Genomic DNA, 16,116 nt, shown 5'->3' on the forward strand with positions numbered 1-16,116 from the left:
GGATAAAGAACTCTGTGATGAGAAGGTAGGCTGTGAACTAGGTGAGATAAGCTTGACCTTCAAGATAGAGAATGTGTAGAGACTGAGTCTAATCACCAGGACCAGCATAATATGTTGATCACATCTGTGTAATAAAGCTTCATTGAAATCTCTGGTAAATGGTGTTCATGGTAGGCTTCCTAGTTAGCAACCATCATGCCTTTTGCACTTGACTGATTTATGTGGAAAGTGATACATTCTGAGTCATGGATGCTAGAAATGGAATATTTACATCTGAAACCCTCTGAGAGCTCACAGCAGGTTTCTCATTTTTTAGGCTTGCCTTGTATTCTGTTTTGACTAAATAAAACTTTAATCACTAAATATAATGGTATATATGTACTGAAACCACAGTTGTTCTAAAGGATTGTTAAACCTAGGGACAGAGTGTAAAATGTAGTGGAATTCACATTTGTCCCTACGGATTGTCAAGCCTATGGACAAAGTAAAAATAACCTTACTCCACTTTGTGGTTAGTTTGTCCAATATGTACAGGCTTTGGCATCTCCAAGCTGTTGTCTAAGGTGGAGCTCCTCTCATTGGGAGTTCTCCGTGATTAATTATGTCATAAAGTCTGGCTGAAATATGAGTACCTAGTGTCATAATTGCATTATACATCATGGATATGGATAAATCAAACAGTTGTGGGTAACATAACATCAAAATATATATTAGAATTATGTTAACATTAATATTTAATAGTAAATAGCAATATCTATTAATTTATTATTTAATAGTAAATAGTAATATTTATTAATATTTTTGCTTTTTAAAGATTTTTCTATGTTTTGTATGTACATTCATGTAGTATATTTATTCAAAATGTATAATCAAGAATTGGGTTGAGTTAGTATTGGTTGTACTGTGACCCTTCTTTGTTACTAAGAACATGCTAGCATATGTAGCCTTGAATCCAGGAAAATTTTTCTTTTTATCAGGCAGAGCATGGGGAATTTTTGGCAGAGTCGGGGAAAAAAGTGAGCAAGTCAGAGAGATCAAGGACACCACAATAAGATGTACAGAGTCAACTTACCTGGGACCGTAGGGGCTCACAGAGCCTGGGCCACCAACCAGGGAACATGCATGAACTGGACTTAAACCCCCTACATATCTGTAGGAAATATGCAACTTGGTCTTCATGTGTGTCCCCTGACTAGTGGAATGGGAGCTGTCTCTGTCTCTATTCCTTGCCATTGGATTCCCTTTCCTTACTTGGATTGCCTAGTTAGGCCTCAGTCGGAGAGGATGTGACTAATCCTCCTGGGACTAGATGTCCTAGGGTAACATGGTACCCAAGGGGGCTCTCGTTATCTGAAAGGAAGAGATGGGAACAATAATGAGAGAAATTTGTAAAGATGGAAATCAGAAGAGAGGAGGGAGAGACCTGTGATATGGATGTAAAGTGAATTTAAAAGAAAATAAGAAAAAAGAGGTCATGTTATTCATAATATACAAGATAGGGTACCCAGGCAGGTTTAGAGAGAAGAGAAGAAAGGGAGAAAATTATGTGATTTTTGAATTAAAAATTAGAAATATATATTTTTACATTTCTTTTATTCCTTTATCCAAAAAAAACCTACTTGGTGGATTTTGGATACACTGTTAATAAACTTTTTCTTTTTCCTTGGGACTTTCATTTGAAAGTCTTTTCTAAATTATGTGACAGAATACCATCATCAAGCACAGATTTGCACATTGAGGAAATTTTCTGTAATGATTCTCATTTGATTACTGTATTTTAACCTCACAGAATTGGCAAAGCTGTAAAATGAGTTGAGTGTCAAAGAGGAACTGCACAGCACGCACATAAGTGCTACAGTACAAGGTATTACCTAGGACTACACAGGTGATGCAGAAAAAAGGTACTCGAAAGAGAACTGCTTAACCACTAAGGCAAGTGTGGAAAGTGCCATATAGGAGTTGACTTTTAAATGGGACTTTAAAACTATGAGTGGATTTAAAGATATGAAGTAGGACTTTAATTCAGATGAGAAGATGTAATTTTATTTGGAGTTTAATATGCACTCTTCATAATCTACGAATGACTACCTTTTTTTCAGTCTAAGCCTAACCATAGCCGTACATGTGATTTATACCTTATCAGGCCAAATTAATTGCTGTACTTCGCCAAGTTCAAAAAGAGTTTCCTTTTATTTAGCTCTCAAGTGGAAATATTAACCTGCTCCAGGTATAGCTACCTTTCCTCTCAAAGAGGGATAAAAATGTGCAATTAAGTTCAAACATTTTCTTAGAAAATGTGTATCCTACTGGGCAATTTCAAGGCAGCAAGTGCCTGATATATTTCTTCTCACCTCAGTTTTACTTTCTAAAAACATTCTTGGAGCTTTTCAAATCTGTAACTAGAAAGGTGCATCTTTCTTAGAAAGACTTAATGTAAGCTCTGAGACGTAAGCTTATAAATGTTTAGGAACTAGGGTGTGCATGAGCAGGTTCAAAGGCTTTTCCTACTGTTGAGCAAGCTCTACAGATTTGGAATTAATAGAAAGTATTGGAACAATGTGTAAAGAAGAGGACTGAAGCAAGGTCACTTGAGAAAGTTTCCAGAAGACTATTAAAACAAATGCACATTTTAATGGTCATAAATATCCCCTTAACCTTTAATTTGAAAACACTGGGTTAATGTGTTTTTGATGATTTATTTACAGGTTTCACATTGAAGTGCTTACATTTATATTAAAGATAATTGAGGAGAGTTATATTTAGTTTATGGGGTTTGTTATTTATTTGTTTGATCTGTATGTGGGTTTTTGGTTTTTTTTTTGTTTGTTTTATGGTTTTGTTATTTTAGTTTTTTGGCCAGCATGGATGTCTGAAAACTGCATGCATTTAATGGTAACAGAGACCAGTTGAAGATATGGGAATTGTAGCATTCTAACCTGAGTTCATTGGAAGAGCAGCTAGTGCTCTCAATCATCGAATGGCTTCAGCCCCTTAGTTTATGTTTATTTGACTATTGAAACCAATTACCATCAGAGTAATTTGAAGCAATGCCTATATTTCTTTTCTGTGAATTTGAACTGATCTCTTGTGACCAATAAAACACAGTAAAAATGGCACTATTTTATAATCACTGATATGTTAATGAAGGCCACCCAATTCTCATTTTTATACAGATAATAAACATTGAGAGAAATTACTAGAATTTACTGGCTCATCTCCCTCTAAAAGGCCTCATAGCCAATCACCATGCTGGGAAAAGACCTATAGAGCAGGACTGAGTACATGGGAACACTCTGGTTAATGTCTGACGCTAAACCTACTAACATTTGATTATCACTCTCATGATAGCATATTTATAGACTGAGTATACAGACTTCACAACGCACAGGCATAATAGACCCTAGTTCCCTATCATACAGTCTGAGTCCCAGGTGTCTTAAACTACAGAACACTATCTCTTCCATACTATCCCATTCCACCCAAAATGCAAACTGTCTGTTGTAAACATAGCATCTTAAAATTCTATGCACCTCAGTTCTGAGGTTATATAAGATATAGAAACAGTATCAAAGGCAAGTTTTATTCAATGGCCTTTTATGTCAATCTTGTTGTGCATAAACTTTATTGAACTTTTTAAAAATTATATATCACTATAGAAACAAATCTGTGAGGCTATTTATGAAGGCTTAATTCATATTAGATGAATTAAGGTTGAAAAACCAAATGAATTAAGGTTGGAAAGCCACATTAAATGTTGTCATCACTACTCCATGTTCTAGGGTCCCAAACTGAGTAAAACTGATAAATCAAGATGATCAAAAGCATCCATCTCTCTCTACTTCTTGATATGAGATACATGAGATGTTCTCTTCATGCTGCTACATCTACATCCCTAGAAACCTTCCTCCAGTTGCTTTGTCTAGGTATTTTACCATAGTACCAATTCAAGAAACTAATATAGCTAATAAAGAGGCTATTTATATACAATCTAGGCAGCAGTTTCCCAACATCTTTTAATCATCTATGCTATTCTTCTGTCAGTTTATTTTTAAGTTCTAAACTCTACTATATGTTTGCTTATGCAATTTAAATGTAGTTAAATATTTATTTTTTATATTCTGACATGTTTACTAATATAATTTATCTCACACAATTTTGCTATTTATACAAATATGACTTTCTCTGAATAAATATTTCTATTGGAATACTGTGTCATTGCAAGAATCATTCAAGGGTTTTAACAAACAGATTAAAATTCTTTAAATTGAAGCTGGTGTGTCGAGGTAGCTTTGTTCAGCTTTGACTGTCGAGCTGTTGGTTACTAACTTGTACCATTATGTCAGCTTTAAGGCACATATACATTATGTATATTATCTATAACATATACATATGTATGTATTCAAATCTCTCATATATATTCACATTTATATGAATATTTAGTTTAATAGATTGGAATATAATGACATCATATACTTATTTCAAATATTTCAATATAATAAAGAAAGGAGAAAGAAAACTGATAGAATTAAGAGATTCAGGTGAAGTAATTCAGATTTGTAACTCCTTTGGTATAATCATATGGAATATTTTTCAGAGATAGAAGCCTAAAGACAAATTTACCTTTTTCTTTCTTCGTGGTTTCAGCTTATTTTAAATAGGTCAATTCATTGTCTTTTACCATTGATTTTTATGCCCAGATTCTGATAAAAGAGAAAGAACAATATCCAATAATCAGAGTTTTGTCTTAATTTTACAGGGTACAAAGAAGGTGGACAATTTTAGCAGTGCAGGATGCTAATGTGAATTGTGTGTACACATCTGTGTTTCTCATCTCCAGTTAAAATAATGATAACATGCATCTATGAAAATACAAAGAACTAACAAAAAGGTCTCACCAAACTTATTGGCCTTGTTAAATAGGGTATGTTCATCCAATTTTTCAAAACTTTCTAGAAAATCTGAATGAGCGATGTTATTTCCCAAATGTTATTTGATTTTCTAATTCATGTCTGGAACTCGCTTTGTTTATGATTAGATATATATTTTCTCATCTTCTTTCTGACCAGAAAATTCTTTGAAAGATACAATTGTTTCTTCTTTCTTCCAAATGTCCCAGAATCCAAAGCAGTAAACATACTGACAAAAGTTAAGACTAACTCTGTCCTGCTGTTAATGGCCATTGATGTAGGCAATAAACTGATTAAAAATTGTTTTACTGCTGAATCAAAAAACAAGCTATTTAAGGACAGACATTATTTCAGCACCAAGAGTTTGCAAATTTGCAGTTTGGGTTTTTCACATTAATATAATGTAAACAGCTACTTGGATTAAAAATGACCTGTCATAGTAAAAAACAATTTAGGAAAACAGCATGATTACATGAAATTATAATGACTTGTTTCTTCCATTACCAGAGAACTTGGGAATGCAGTAGTTTTTAAAGAATATTATGTGAATCTAATGGAAATAGTTTCTGAGAAAGATTCTTGGCTTTTGTTCATTACATTTCCATATTATTAGCAGTTGTTTCTAGTTAGAAGGCAAATTGAAATTAGTTTATTCTGTTTCAGGGAGGGAACAACCTACTGTTCTAAATAATGAGTTGTAAAACAGTGTGTGGGTTACACATAAAATGATAAATATATGTAGCAAGCATTAAATAGAGTGCTGGAAACCATTATTGCAATTTGCCAATCTGCAAACAATTTTCTTTGTTCTATTCATTAGGGTAAATCTAGAAATAAACATAAACATGATTTAAAAACCATCAAAGGGAAGCTATGGCTTCAACTAGTATCATTAGTCTAGGGAACAAAAAATGATCCTCTTGTAACTGTAAGACTACAATCTCACAGACCTGACACGTATTTCAAGGGGTTAAAAACCAACAACAACAACAACAACAACAACAAAAACAACAACAGGCAAAGCAAATTTAGAGTAAAAATGTAAATGTAATAGAAAGTACTACATACATTCCTATCAAGTGCATTTATATTATAAAATATTAATAAAAGATGAATATACCATTAGATAAAATATAACGTAACTTTAGAAAGATACAAATGAAATTCTAAGAACAGTAACAAGAGAAAATAAAATATATAAAAAAATTCAGAAAGTCTCATATGAAAATAATGTTCTTTAGGGTAGACAGCTGAGGAACCAGACACAAAATAAAGCTTTGTCCTTTAGTATTTATGTCAGTCTTAACAATGTTAAGGTAATCAAAACATTGTATCTATTAGATTAAGGCAGAAACAATACAACTTAAACTCCACAAAATGAAATTTTATGACAAGAAAAGGTTATGTTCAATTGCTGAGGCCAGTGAAATGTTGTAGGAGAGACAAGCTTGACCTATAGTTTAGAACATGGCTTGTGCTTGAAGAAGGGTTTTGTCTTCTTTCTTTTCTTTCATTTTCTCCACTTGAAATACTGAGAGTTAGATAGATTATAGATCAACAGACAGACAGGAAGAAGTTCCATAGAGACCCAATAAAGAAGGCAAGCTTCTGACTTTTCCTCACATTCTATACCTGAAACAAAAACATGCAGGATATTTGATCACACTGTGAACACTGAGATTGTAAACTGGAAAAACCTGTCTTTGGTTGTGGTGTGGCTCAGCCCTATCATACAGCTGTACTCTATTGTTTCTGTTTATTGTAAAAAAAAATAAATAAAAGTTAAATAAAGTCAACAATAGGTCAGGAGATAGAGCAAACAACTAGTTGACAGAGAGTGGACATAGGAAAAATACATAGTTAAAAGAAGTCAGGAGGAAGGATAGAGAGACACACAAGCAGTAGAACAGGCTGTTGAAAGGGTTCTTAAGACAGTGTGGAGAACTTCCACTCTTCTGGGACATCAGTTGAGGAGGAAGGTCAGCTGACTGCTTTCTGTGCATCTCTGAGCTAGCAGGCTTCTACCCCTGCATCTGGCTCCTCAGTCTTCATTTGGTAAAATTGAACAACACAATTTTGTATGCTTTCTCTCCACCCAGTAGTCTTCTCCTGATAGTGAGCTAGTGCTAACATTCATGGCCAGAACAATATGAATTATGCCACAGTTGTGGATCTTTAATCAATTTACGAGTCTTTGTTCAACTGACTAGCCCTAAAGTAGGGAAAAAAACCCACCACCTCAAAGTCTCTTAAGCCATCCAGTCCTCAATGAAGAACTGTACTTTAGGTACTGAATCCTCCATTCTATTCTCTGCTTTGCTTCTCTCTCTCTCTCTCTCTCTCTCTCTCTCTCTCTCTCTCTCTCTCTGTCTCTCTCTCTCTCTCTCTGTGTCTCTCTCTCTCTCTGTCTCTCTCTCTCTCTGTCTCTCTCTCTCTCTCTCTCTGTGTGTGTGTGTGTCTGCCTTGCTGAGTATGTTTTCTCACCCCTCTTTTGCCCTATCTTTTTCATAGGTTGATTCTGTTTGATATGTCTAAGATTGCTCTGTAGATACCCAGTGAACCTGAGACATTTTTTCATCCTTTTAATGCCTTAACTTGCAGATAAAATGAACATGTCAAAGATGTTAGATGCTAACATCTTTATTTCCTTCCCATTCCTTTTAACTTCTTCCCCTTCACTTGCTCTCTCCACCCCCTCCTTGTCCTCTTTCTCTTTTGAGGAAGTTGGAATGAAGCAAATGTTACCTATAATTATTTACCATTTAATACATCCATCTGCCATTTTCCTACTTATTTGCAATATGGCAAAAAACAGAAGTAACATTTTATTTACACAGAGTATTCTTGCTCTGCACAATCCCAACACATGACATGCTCAAATACATTGTGTAGTTGTTGAGGAGAAAAATAATTAAAGCCCAAGGACAGCACTGTGGAGGTAGCATTCGTGCCGTGAGATAAGAACTAAAATGGGTAAAGGATAATATTTATGAATGTTCTAATAAGAAACAAAGATGTTTACCATTTTATGCATAAAAATAAGATGTGTTTTTCAGTATTCCAATTATTTCTTCCAATAAACTTTATTTTGTCTGCTGAAAGATATTTCATTTTATTATATAAAATACATCTAATTATATTTTTCAACAAAATCATACTATCCTGGTGGGAGAGAGAGGAGAGGAGACAAGAAGGCACATTATTTATTATGATATAGTGGAAAAGTGTAAGTATTAAAAGGTGATCACATAAAATTTAAGTTGTGGCAGACTCTCCTTTACTATAGTCTTACTATTCAATATTATTTAAGCTATGGCACACTTATCTCATTTGTTAAATGATGCTAAGAAGTCTACTTCACAGCATTTCTGTATTAACTGAGATGACACATATCATTATCTAACAGAGTCTAAAAGGCTGGCTTAAAATCTAGGTCTAGGACTGGATTTGTGCATACGTATAAATCATGAATCTTGGAATATTTTCTATATAAAATACTACTGGTCTCACAAACAAGCAAAAAACATTAACAATAAAAGGACTCCTAATGATATTCTGCTATATTCATAGATCAGTGACTTATTCAGATATCATCAGAGAAACTTTTTCCTACAGCAGGTGGGAACAAGTACATAGACCAAATATTAAGCAGAAAGAGTGACACATTGGAACACACAGGTCTAAATGAGATGTTTCCATCAGATCCCTCTTCTCAGATTTCATTGACCTCCACAGAAGCAGATGGAAGAGTGTGAGAATCAGAAGGGACAGAGGACATGAGGTGAACATCACCCTCTAAATCAATTGAGCAAAGCTCATATGAACTCACAGAGACCAAAGCAGCAAGAACTGGAATGACAATGGTGTGCACCAGGTTCTCTGTATATAAGTTATAGTTGGGTTTAGTATTTTTTTTAAGTCTTCTGTGAGTATAAATGAGTGGCTCTCTGATTTTTGTACCTATTTTTGGGATCTTTCGTTATGTAGTTTGTCTTGTCCAACTTCAAAGAAATGGTGTTTGTTTTATATTATTATTTTTATTTAAATATTTTTTTGTTGTTATCAGGTGGAAGCCTTTCTTTTCCAATGAGAGAAAGATAAGTAAGGATAGAAGAGCAACTGGCAGGAATAGAGAAAAGGAAGAGTGCAATGAGGATATACTGTGTAAGAAAAATATATTTTCAATAAAAATTAACAAAATAAATAATTGGAAATTATACATTAAAGGATGACATACTGTAAAAGATATTTTTGATGCGATGTGAGTAAATCCAGTGTAATATGCATCACATTTAATCTGTCATAAAATACAGAAGATTCTTAAACTCTATTAAAGTTAGAGTGTCGGAAATGGCTTGACTCACATAGCATTAATCTCTTAATTGTGGATATAATTTTATGGTGCAAAAGAAAACACCATAACCCTTAAAATTTAGTGTTCCAGGTAGTTTACTATTTCATTACGTCTGAATGATCTTTGGAACTAAACTGTTGGCTGACAACCTTAGAGTATTTATTTAACTCTTAATCCAATATATTTTTGATGTAAACAAAGTATGAATGTTACTTCTTCTTGGGTTGGTGAGATGGCTCATCTGCTAAGAGCACTGGCTGCTCTTCCAGAGGTCCTGAGTTTAATTCCCAGCAACCACATGGTGGCTCACAACCATCTATAGGGGGATCTAATATCCTCTTCAAGCAGGGAGATATATATGCAACAGAGTACTCATAAATTAAATAAAATATAGTATCTATATCTAATCTATATCATCTATATCATCTATCTCCATCTCTATCTATCTATCAATCTATCTATCTATCTATCTATCTATCTATCTAATTCTTACAGCTATAGAACATTTAAAGTAATCTACTTAAATTCATATAATTCATACATATTAATCATTAGTAAATACTATTCATTATTTTAACAAGCATTTTAATATTAATATGAACAACTTGTGAAGTATATACTAAATCAGAATGAACAGTCTCCTGAGAGTTAGGAGGGTTTACCAAGGACAAAAGACAAAATTAGTAATGATTTTGAAATAAATTAAAAAATGCCTTAATAGTAATTTGAGTATTATTGTTAGCTCCATTATGGAACAAGTATTTCATGATCTCATATAAATCATCCTCTAAAACTGGCAATGAGTAAACCAGATTAAGATTGTCATTCATGGAAAGTATATTTAAATTAAATTAGCACTATATTTTAGAAACAAAGTTGAATCATTTGTAAAATATGTTCTTTTCTACCAATAAAATGAATAGATTGAAGGGAAGAAAGGAACCAAGAAAACATCTTTAAATAACACAGTCCAGAAATAATTTTCCAAGAAGATTGTATTTGGGTTTTCAAGTGAAGGGAGCAGATATCCACACACCTGGAATATGCACTTAATTGTAGTCTTCCAAAAAGAGTAAGAAGACCTAGCATTTTTAGGTGAAATAGAATTACAAACTAGAGTCTAGGAATGTAGATCATGGTCAAGAGGTTTGATTTAATCTTCAAAGTGTCAATCAATCTAGTAAGACAGAAGCAAATAAAAATGAAATAATTTGAATTGCTTTCCTGGAAACAACCTTGTGACATACACATAGGAAGACCTGAGAATATGCAAAAGCTTATGGTCTTGGTAAGGCTGTGAGCAGGATTGTTGGATTCAACATGGAAGGAAATGGCCTTAAAAATATTTTTATTGAATATTTTCTTTATTTACATTTCAAATGTTATCCCCTTTTCTGGTTCATGCTCTCGAAATCCCCTATCCTATCCCCCCTCCCCCTGCTTCTATGATGGTGTTCCCCCACCCACTCACAACTGTGCCTCCCCCACCTTGGCATTTCCCTAAACTGGGGCATCCAGCCTTCACAGGACCAAGGGCCTCTCCTCGCATTGATGCCCAACAAGGCCATCCTCTGCTACATATGCAGCTGGAGCCAGGGGTCTCTCCATATGTACTCTTTGGTTGGTGGTTTAGTCCCTGGGAACTCTTGGGGGTCTGGTTGGTGGATATTGTTGTTCTTCCTATGGGGTTGCAAATCCCTTAAGCTCCTTTAGTCCCTTTTCTAACTCTTCCACTGGGGACCTTGTGCTCAGTCCAATGGTTGGCTGTTGGATGCTCCAGTGGCGCAATCGGTTAGCGCGCGGTACTTATAGAACCAATGGTTGGCTGTGAGCATACACTTCTGTATTTGTCAGGCTCTGGCAGAGCATCTTGGGAGACAGCTATATCAGGCTCCTGTCAGCATGCACTTCTTGGCATCCACAAAGTGTCTGGATTTGGTGACTGTATATGAAATGGATCCCCAGATGGGGCAGATCTGGATGGCCTTTTCTTCAATCTCTGTTCCACAGTTTGTCTCTGCATTTGTCCTGTGAGTATTTTGTTACCCCTTCTAAGAAGTACTAAAACACACACACTTTGGTCTTCCTTCTTCTTGAGCTTCACATGGTATGTGAATTGTATCTTGGGTGTCCTGAGCTTTTGGCCTAATATCCACTTATCAATAAGTGCATACCATGTGTGTTCTTTTGTGATTATCTCACTCAGGATGATATTTTCTAGTTCCATCCATTTGCCTAAGAATTTCATGTAGTCATTGATTTTAATAGCTGAGTAATACTCCATTGTGTAAATATACCACATTTTCTGTATCCATTTCTCTGTTGAAGGATATCTGGGCTCTTTCCATCTTCTGGCTATCATAAATAAGACTGCTATAAACACAGTGGAGCATGTGTTTATAGTTTAGAGCATCTTTTGTGTATTTGTTCAGGAATGGTATAGCTGGGTCCTCAGGTAATACTATGTCCAATTTTCTGAGGAACCATCAGACTACCAGCTTGCAATCTCACCGACAATGGAAGAGTGTTCCTCTTTCTCCACATCCTTTCCAGCATCTGCTGTCACATGAGTTTTTTTTTTTTTAATTTTTTTATTGGATGTTTTATTTACATTTCATATGTTGTCCCCTTACCCCATCCCCCACCCACCCAGGAACCCCCAATCCCCTCACACCTCCTCCTTCTTCTTTGTGGATGTAACCTCTATCTACCCCCCCACTCCCACCTCCCCACCCTCAAAACTCCCACCCCCTGGGGCGTCCAGCCTTCATGAGGTCAAGGATCTCATCTTCCACCTGTGCCCAGCAGGGCCCTCCACTCTTATATATTCAGCTAAGGCCCTGGATCCCTCCATAAGTGCTCCCAGGCTGGTGGTTTAGACCCTGGGAGCTGTGGTTGGTTGGTATTGTTGCTCTCCTCATGGGGCCACAAATCCTTTCAGCTCCTTCAGTCTTCACTCTAACTCCTCCATTGAGAACCCCATGATCACTTCAATGGCTAGTTGTGAGCATCTGCCTCTGAATATGTCAGACTCTTGAAGACCTCTGAGGAGACATCCATATCAGGCTCTTATCAGCATGCACTTCCTGACTTCCACATCAGCATCTACCTTTGGTGACTGCACATGGGATGGATACTCAGGTGGAAAGGTCTTCAGACGGCCCCTCCTTCAGTTTTTGTCCCTCGCTTTGTCTCCATATTTGCTCCCTTGAGTATTTTGTTGCTCCTTCTTGATCTTAGCCATTCTGACTGGTGTGAGGTGGGAATCTCAGGGTTGTTTTGATTTGCATTTCCCTGATGACTAAGGATGCTAAATGTTTCTTTAGGTGCTTCTCTGCCATTAGAGATTCCTCAGTTGAGAATTCTTTGTTTAGCTCTGTACGCCAATTTTTCATAGGGTTAATTGATTCTCTGGAGTCTAACTTCTTGAGTTCTTTGTATATATTGGATATTAGCCCTCTATTAGATGTAGGATTGGAAAAGATCTTTTCCCAATCTGTTGGTTGCTATTTTATCCTATTGACAGTGTCCTTTATCTTACAAGTTTAGCTATTTTATAAGGTCCCATTTGTTGATTGTTCATCTTAAAGCATAAGCCATTGGTGTTCTGTTTAGGAAATTTTCCCCTGTGCCCATGTGTTGGAGGCTCTTTCCCACTTTCTCTTATACTAGTTTCAGTGTATCTGGATTTATGTGAAGGTCGTTGATCCACTTGGACATGAGCCTTGTACAAGAAGATAAGAATGGATCGATTTGCGTTCTACATGCTGACTTCCAGTTGAAAATGCTGTCCTTTTTCCCCTGGATGGTTTTAGTTCCTTTGTCAAAGATCATGTAACCACAGTTGTGTGCCTTCATTTTTGGTCTTCAATTCTATTTCTGTACCTGTCTCTGTACCTGTCTCTGTATCAATACCACGCAGTTTTTATCACTATTGCTCTTTAATACCACTTGAGGTCAGGAATGGTAATTCCCCCAGGTCTTTTATTGTTGAGAATAGTTTTTGCTCTCCTGGGTTTTTTGTTATTCCAAATGAATTTGGAAATTACTCTTTCTAACTCTATGAAGAATTGATTTGGAATTTTGATTGGCATTGCATTGAATCTGTGAATTTCTTTTGGCAAGATGACCATTTTTACTATATTAATTCTGTCAATCCATGAGCATGGGAGTTCTTTTCATCTTTGAGGTCTTCTTCGATTTCTTTCTTGAGAGACTTGAAGATCTTGTCATACAGATCTGTCACTTGCTTGGTTAGAGATACACCAAGTATTAACAACATCACCTAATGAATTTTGATTAGTTAGTGAGAACAAATATCTAAACTGTTCCTAGTATGAACAGTTGATAAATGTGGATGAGGTTTATTATGATAAAATAAGATGGAGATGTGATAATAAACAGGCCATTTATTGTCTATTACATTGAGTGAGATGATCTGTAGATACTAAAAAGGAAATAAAAAACTGAAGGTGATTATCTCTAGATATTTTATGTTTTATAAAAGTAGAGAAGTGAACACAGCCTAATATTTTGAAGAAGTGTTCATCACTACTTACTGAAAAGTTATCTGTCTTTTCAATATAATGAAAATGGGACCCTGCTTTTGTATAATTTCTGAAGTTAACAAGTCATTCAGCATTCAATTTCTGTCAAAATAAGAAGTCAGTGACAGAACTCCTGAAATTTTGCACATGAAATGAGATATAATTATATTAAAAACTACTAATATTGTTTGAAATCAATGTTGATATTTTATCAAGTTTCAACAACTCAATAATCACTGATATCATTTAATTCATGAAACTACTTTTGTTGAATATACATAGTCTCTTATATTTATGCTATTTTGAAGATTACTAGATAATTAATTAAAAAATAATTTATTTAAAAAAATAAGTAAAATCTCAGTGGGACTAATAAAACCACAAAATATTCAATGAATTTTAATGGATAGTTAGAAGTGGGAAATCTACATCTAAATGTGACCTACTTTCCTTTAAGATTTAGAGAAAATATATTTCTTTTTTTTTCTTTCGTATGCTTTATGGAGCATAAGAGTCAGGTATTATCTAAGGTCTGTTGGATTAGCATACAAACTCATGGAATTCATTCATGCTATAAAACTTGAAAATATGACTCTTTTGCCCTTCACTCTTATAAACTCTCTTTTATTAGAAGGAAAGTATAAATGGATCACTTTGTAGTTGTTTCACAGTTTTAAACGATAGTGTGAAAGTAAGACTTGGTAGCTGCCCATGAAGTATATAGTTTCTACAAAAACTTACTGTTGAAAATCTGAATTTTCACTTCCTTTCCTCTGGCGCCAGCCATCGGGTGAGCCAAGATGGGTGCATACAAACACATCCAGGAGCTATGAAAGAAGCAGTCTGATGTGATGGGCTTTCTTCTGAGGGTCCGGAGCTGGCAATACTGCCAGCACTTTGCGCTGTACAGGGCTCCCCACCCTGCTCGGCCTGATAAAGCGCGAGACTCGGATACAAGGTGAAGCAAGGTTATGTCATTTGCAGGATTCGTGTCCACCGTGGTGGTCACAAACACCCAGTTCCTAAGGATGCAACTTAAGGCAAGCCTGTCCACCATGGTGTTAACCAGCTGAAATTTGCCCAAAGACTTCAGCCTGTTGCTGAGGAGAGAGCTGGACACCATCGTGGGGCTTTGAGAGTTCTGAATTCCTACTGGGTTGGTGAAGATTCCACATATAAAAATTTTGAGGTTATCCTCATTGATCCATTCCATAAAGCTATCAGAAGAAATCCTGACACTCAGTGGATCACCATAAAGCACAGAGAGATGCGTGGGCTGACATCTGCTGCCCGAAAGAGCCATGGCCTTGGAAAGGGCTACAAGTTCCACTACACTATTGGTGGTTCTCGCTGTGCAGCCTGGAGAAGGCGCAATACTCTCCAGCTTCACCGTTACCACTAATACACATGATATTTGTACAATTCATGTCCAATAAACAATTTAGGACAGTCAAAAAAAAAAGAAAATCGGAATTTTCAATTACCTTATATTCCCTAGAAACCAGAAATTAATATTTATCTGTAACCAAGGAAATAAAAAAGTGTGTGAGAGTATTGTTCATTGTTCATGGATGCATGCTATTTAAAAGTCAAAACAGTTTTGGTTGCTGTATTTACTATAAATAATTGCTATTTGTCCAGTTTATACTTTAGCAATCATGGTTAAAATAAAACATATTTTTAAATTTTATAACAATTTAAAAATGGTAGTTGCTTTATTTCAAATGATTCTCCTTATATTTCTCAATATTCAGTAACAATTATTGCACAGAAGTACAAATAATTCTTCCCACAAGACAGTATCAAGAGAACTCATGGCTGCTTGTAGGAGAAATGTGATCACATGCCTCACTAATACATGAGTATCTTACAAAATAATGTCAGAAGATGAAGATATATACAATGAAACAAAGATTAGGCATGATATTAATGTTTTTGACACAGAACTCTTTTCTGAATAAAAATATTAGTCATGAAATTGAAAGATAGGGCCAATGGGATGGCTTTGTGGTAAATGTTCTGGTTACCAATGCTGACCTTGTAAGTTCAATCCTGGGACTCATGTTGAAGAAAAACAACAATGAAAAACATTGGTAAGTTGTCCTGTAACTTTTATATTCACATAAGAATTTTCATGCCGCTCCCTTGCAAATATACAGCAACAGAGAGAGGTGGGAGAGACAGAATAATAGAACAAAGGAGAGACAGAAGTAAAGAAAGGATTTAATTTTTTTCTTTTAAATTGAAATTCTGTTTGGTATTGTGACTCACACTGGATAATCTCAACACTTATAAGGCTAAGGAAATA

At 35.4% G+C, this 16,116-nt stretch overlaps 1 pseudogene; it reads left to right on the forward strand.

Moving 5' to 3' along the window:
• Positions 1-14,608: 14,608 nt before the first annotated feature.
• Positions 14,609-15,320, forward strand: LOC114632760 (annotated as a pseudogene).
• Positions 15,321-16,116: the final 796 nt, after the last annotated feature.

The sequence above is a fragment of the Grammomys surdaster genome, unplaced genomic scaffold (assembly GCF_004785775.1).
Source record: "Grammomys surdaster isolate TR1022 unplaced genomic scaffold, NIH_TR_1.0 422, whole genome shotgun sequence".
In the NCBI taxonomy this organism is placed as follows: Eukaryota; Metazoa; Chordata; class Mammalia; order Rodentia; family Muridae; genus Grammomys; species Grammomys surdaster.